Here is a 6373-nt window from a genome sequence, read left to right on the forward strand (position 1 = left end):
GGTATTTTCTTACATCACCACTAGCCCCAGTAAAAAATAATTATTACATAATATTACTAAATGTAAATTTTAATATCATCAATATTTTATATATATAGCCAACCTGCTTCCAAAGTCTCAATTTTAATGTCTATAAAGGTGTTTGTTTTTATAATTTGATTGAATTAAGATTCCAGTAGGGTTCATTACTGGTATTTTTCATAAAATCCTTACTATAAAACATTCTCTTATCATTTTGTTTTTTATTCCATAGTCATCAAAGAAAATGAGTCTGCTCAATGTTCTGAATTTTCCTAGTTGTGTTTTTTTGATCTGATTTAACTTGGTTCTCTATCTCCTGTATTTCCTGTAGTCTGGAAGTTGGATCCAGAGACTTGATAAATTCAGATTCAAATTTCATCATGACTGGTGCTGTAGTTTCAGATTGCATTTTATTATCTCAAGTCTGGTTGTCTCACTTTCCAAGGTACTAAGGTTCTCAGGTGCTGACATCCTGTTTCCGTCACTGTAAAAATTTTCATCAGGTTTCATTAACAGTTTTAAGGGCCCATTGACAACTGTTTTCCAGTCGTTATTCTTTAGAAGCCACAAAATGGTGATTTTTCTAGTTTTGTAATTTGCCTTTACTGGTAGTTTTTAAACACAAAAAAACACATCCACTAAAAAGATTTGGTTTCTCTGAAATCAATCCACACTGTGAAAGCAGGATGTAGATACTCAGTTTCTCTTCCTTTCGTTATCAATTTTCAGAGTAAGATTGTGCCCCAAAATAACTCTGATACAATGAGTTATGTTTTACTTCTTTTTTAATCTTTCTAAAATACCATTAATTACTCATGATTTGTAAATTGTCAATGAATTTTGATCAATTAAAATTATTATTCTCACTGATGCTTCCTATTGTCACACCTTTTGCTTCAGAGCCCATCAAGCTGATTATATGGACTTTTGATGTGATCCCATTTGCCTTTGGCAGTTTACTTGCCTTTTACTTGCCTTTTTTTTTTTTTTTTTTTTTTTTTTTTGTCAATAAGACATTCTGGAATCTTCCTGTACATTTTCTTCACAGGACATAGCTTCTTTTCAGAGAAGAATGACAGTGAGTACCATTGATTTTACACTGTTTCAGAGGTGAAAAATTAGGGGAAAAAAAGAATTTTAAAGGAGAAAATCATGAGATCTTACTGATGTTTCTAATTCAAAGTTGAAGATGAGAGATTGTATTGATTTCATTTACTTTATACTTCCATCTCTGGTCTCTATTTTCTCATATTGGTTCAAAATAGCTTTAATGTAATTAGTGCTTGTTTTACCTTAAGAGTATCAATCACACACTTTACAAATTGAAACTTATTCTTAATCATTCTATATCTGTTTTTTCAGAAGCAAGATACACCATTTTGCTGAATATATTCCATCTTTCATTTGTGGGAAGCTTAAATTTACTCCATCTGTGAGTGGTTTTTGTTCCATGTATTACCTAATAGGCATTTAATTTATACCTTCATCTCTGCTGTGCATAACTGTTATATTATCACTTAAATCTATTAATTCCTTTCCTCTCTGTGATTTTCTGCATGGTCAGGCTAGTCCCCACTGGACAATCTATGGGACAGTGTTTCAGGAATAAGACCCCTTTATGTTGTCATGGTTACTGTTTGTGTAAGAATGAATGTTCTTGTAGGACTTAAGGATAAACAAACTGTATTGGTGACCAATAGCGTGAGTTTAACTATCAGTATTTGGAAAACTTGAGGCTTTCCCAAGGTGAAAGCTTGGGTTTGAAATGCAGCTTTTCCCCTGGGAAGAAGCACCAGTCCCAGCAAACCTGTGGATCTTCCACTGTATAAATATACATCTTATATAATTCTTACAGTTGGTCCCTACTTTAAAATATATACTACAATCATGTGGAATATAGTATCAAGTACAATATATTTTAAAAGGCAAAGATGGTCAGATCAGAAAGAAGACAGCTTGGGAAACAAAAAGAAAATGGAAAATTAACAGAATAAGCACTCAAGTTGATACAAAAATACTGGAATGGCCCTCCCTGGTGGCGCAGCGGGTTAAAGCACTGCACTAAGAAACTAAGCCACTTCCGCATGAGTTCGATTCCCGCCTGCCCCGGAGGCGACCACATGGCGAGGAAGACCTCTCCTGACCCGCCCGCTGCTCCCCTCAGCAGTGTACTTTGTAGATCTGCCTGTTCTGCTTCCCGCTCTGTCTCTGGTGAATCCTCTCACCCTCCACATCTCTGGCCTGTACCCCAGTTCTGTACGAATAAATAAATAAATCTTAAAAAAAAAAATACTGGAAAATACTTTTAGACCTGGTAATGAATAGACACTGGGGTTTTAATGCCAGCTAGGACAGGCGTTGTGGTCTCCAGGTAAAGATAGATATAAAATGGAAGCAAGTCCTTTTAAGTAATTCATCGCTCCAATTGGTGGAAATATAAAGCTAATTATGATATATATTTTAAGTGTTAACTTACTTTTTGTTTGCCTGCATTTTAATTACAATAAAAATTGTTCCATGGCTCATGAGTTACCTGAGAGAAGCAAGTGCAAAAGTGCTCCAAAGAATGATATCTAAGGATTAAAATGTTGATAATCTCCAGATATCAAGTATGCTTGCAAAATCTTTTATGAATAACCATGAATAAAAAGCAGTATGACTACTTAGCTAATGAAGAGATAGAAGAAAATCAAGTATAATCCACTTCTAGAAGAAAAAGGAAGAAAATATGAAAGAACTAAAGTATGTAAAACAGTAGGATAAATATATATTGAAAAGTTTAAAGCACAAAATGTAATTTGGGGACAAAAAATAAAATTACATTGTTATAAACTACTTAGAATTAATAATGAGATCATTAATAATGAAACCATTGTGTAAAAGTAACGAGTTATTTAGAGGGTGAATTTATTGTTGTGAATATTGTGGCAGGCAACTTTTAAAACCATTCCCCATAATTCCCATCTCTTGATATTAGAGTCCTTGTGTAATTCCCTCCCCTCAAGAATGAGCTGCATCCTATGATTTTTTTTTTTTTATGAAAAGAATATGGCAACTGTGACAGGAAGCCAAAACTGAAATCAGCATTTGACCGGAATTCACTTGTGTATTGCTTACCCAGTGGGGTCTTCTCACCTGCTCACACTGCTGAAATTGCCCTGGAGATAGCCCTGGAGAAGCCTTAGCAAGGAATCCAGGGCTCTCCAAGAAGGGTCAGCAACCAGTGAGGAGCTGAAACCTTTTAGTAACATATGAATGGGAACTGAGAGGCGATCCTTTCCCAGTCAAGCCTTGCTGTGTCTGCAGTCCCTGCTGGTACCCTCCTTGCATTTTTGAGAGTGATGAAAACCAAGTAACCAGTTAAGTTTAAACCAGCTCTTCATGGTGCACAGAAATTGTGAGGCTACTAAATGTTTATTGCCTTAAACTATCAAGTTTTGGAATAATTTGTTATGCAGCAATACAAAAGTAGCAGAAGTGCACTGTAATAAATTGATAAAAAAGAATTCAAAATTACAAACTAAGCATTTAATTGATGACGTTAAAAACAAAAAAGGAAAGAGGAGAGTCAACTAAAGGAAAATAAAGAAAGGAAATAATAAAGGGAATCAAACATTAGGGAGAACCAACAAAATCAGATGGGTTTTGGTTTATGGTTTCCAGTTTTATTTGAAATGAATTCAGACAACCAAAAAAGTTGTAAAAATGTCTCAAGAAATTTCTCTTTACCCTTTCCATAGTGTATCTTGACTAATGTTAAATCTGCTTAGCTATGGGTGTCTTATTGAAACCAAGAAGTGAACAGCGATCTGATGCTATTAATTAATTTACAAGCACGCTTTGAATCTTACTAATTGTCCCCCCTCTGCTTTATGTCTAACTCAGAAGCCAGCGTTGGGTTCCAAGCTGTGTAATACTTTATGTCTTCTTAGTATCTTCCCATCTGGATTAATTGCTATTCTTTTTTTTGTTTTTGATAAACACGACAAATTTGAAGAATACAAGTCAGTTATATTGTAAAATATCTCTCAATTTAGATTGGTTTGATGCCCTTTATATTTAAGTTACATGTTTTTGGTAAATATTCAACAGAAACAACATTAGCTTTTTTTCAGTACATCAAAATATGAAGTACATTATAATGTCAGTATATATAATATATACTAATTATACTAATATATAATATATACTGTCATTATATATAATAATGTCAGTATATTTCCTTATTGGTCATGTTAATTTTGATTGATAGTTTAAGGGGTTATCTTCCAGGCTTAACCAATATAAAACTACTAGTTTTCTCTTTGTAATTAACAAGTACCTTGTGGGAAGATATTTCAAGGCCCTGAAATCGTCTTGTTTCTTATCACATTTTGGCCTATTAATTTTAGCATTCATTAATGATTCTTGCCTATAAATTTATTATTGTGGTACATGCCAGATGGAGATACTATTGTCTCTTCAATAAGTATTAACAGTATTTCTCTACTAAGAAAGAGATGTCCCTTTGTGCCTGTATACAAAGTGCTACGTGGATAGTTTGACAAGATTTATAAAATAGACAGTATTGGACAATAATGATTCTACCAAAAATGAGAAAACAAAAAAGAAAAATATTAATGTAAGAAACCTAAGATTTATGAGAGATAGAAGTGAGATATAAGAAGTATAACAACTTATAGCATTTTATGCCAATCAATTTTTTAGTAATTAAAACACACTTATAAATAAAAATGTAAATGACCAATACTAATTAAAAAGTTAATAGTTTAAAACCTATCCAAAATAAATTTTAGACCCAGATAGTTTTTCAGTCCTTACAAATACCTAAGGATTGAACCATCTGTAATTTATTTAATTCATTGATGACTCATTATAATCTTGACAACAAACCAGAACAAGGTCTTACAATAAAGAAAAATCATAAGTTAAAAATTGGAGTAGTAGGCCCTCCCTGGTGGCTCAGTGGGTTAAAGCACAGCACTAAGAATCTGAAGCCACTTCCGCATGAGTTCGATTCCCGCCTGCCGCCTGCCCCGGAGGAGACCACATGGCGAGCCAGACCTCTCCTGACCCGCCCGCTGCTTCCCTCAGCAGTGTACTTCATTGATCTGCCTGTTCTGCTCCCCACTCTGTCTCTGGTGAAGCCTCTCACCGCCCCTGAGCCTCTGGCCTGTACCCCAGTTCTGTATGAATAAATAACTAAATCTTAAAAAAAAAAAATTGGAGTAGTAGGGGAACATATTCACCAATGAATAGGGGAAATGTGAGATGATTTTTCCATTGTTTTTTACAGTTGGGAAATCTTTGTTTTTCTATAAAATAACTGAAGACAATTTATTTACTTTGAAGTCTCCTATAGATTATCTCACTATTTTGAGGTGATGGTTGTGAAGAAAAGTTATTTGGAGTTTACTTTTCCTTTCTTACAGTATTTAATCATATAAAGCGCAGGTCCTCCCTGGTGACTCAGGGATTAAAGTCTCAGTGCTATTAATCTATCTATCACCAGCCACTATGTATGAGTTCAATCCCCTGCCAGGGAGCTGACCCACATGGCACAGCAGACTTCTCTCTCACCTACTGCTCCTCTCAACAGTGTATTTCAGTAGATCTGCCTGTTGTGCTTCCCATTCTGTCTCGATGAATCTTCTCACCCTCCTCCTCTCCCATACCTCTGGCCTACATCTCAGAGCATGCATAAATAAATGTAAATAAATCTTTAAAACATTTAAATCACAAAGTGTTTTCCTTGAAATGCAAAGAAGATTTTTGCATTCTCAATAGTTGCAAGATCTGTTGATAAGATCACTTATAAACAGGTTATAGAAAAAATCATCAGGTCTCTCAAGGGGTAATGATATGGCATGGCATGTGATAAAATTCAACACACATTTATGATTTTTTATAGTTTGTGGACCTACATATGAAGTGGAAAAAGTTGAAACTTATAGAAGAAAATGCTTGAGATTTTTATTTACTACCTGCAGTTTAAAATTTTCTTCTAAAGTGAAGTAGTATTGCATTTATATTGTTATATAAATTTTAGGTTCATCACTTCAAAATCAACATGTATCTATACTACATTAAGTTAAATGGTAAAAGTCCAGTTATGTCCTTCATCATATCACTATCCCCTTTGTCCTAAGTTGTCCACTTTCCACCCTCCTTCTCTTCTGTTAACATCTAATTGGTCTTACTGCCCAAAAGTTTAACTCCTGTTTTTTGTTTTGTTTTGTTTTAATTCATCTGTTTATTTTCTCTACATGCCATATATGAGCGAAATCATACCATGGGAGAAAGTTTCTAAAGACACAAAGCCATAAATCATAAGTGGTAGGACTGATTTATT

Source organism: Condylura cristata, unplaced genomic scaffold, assembly GCF_000260355.1.
Source record: "Condylura cristata isolate star-nosed mole 26May11 unplaced genomic scaffold, ConCri1.0 scaffold00005, whole genome shotgun sequence".
Taxonomy (NCBI): domain Eukaryota; kingdom Metazoa; phylum Chordata; class Mammalia; order Eulipotyphla; family Talpidae; genus Condylura; species Condylura cristata.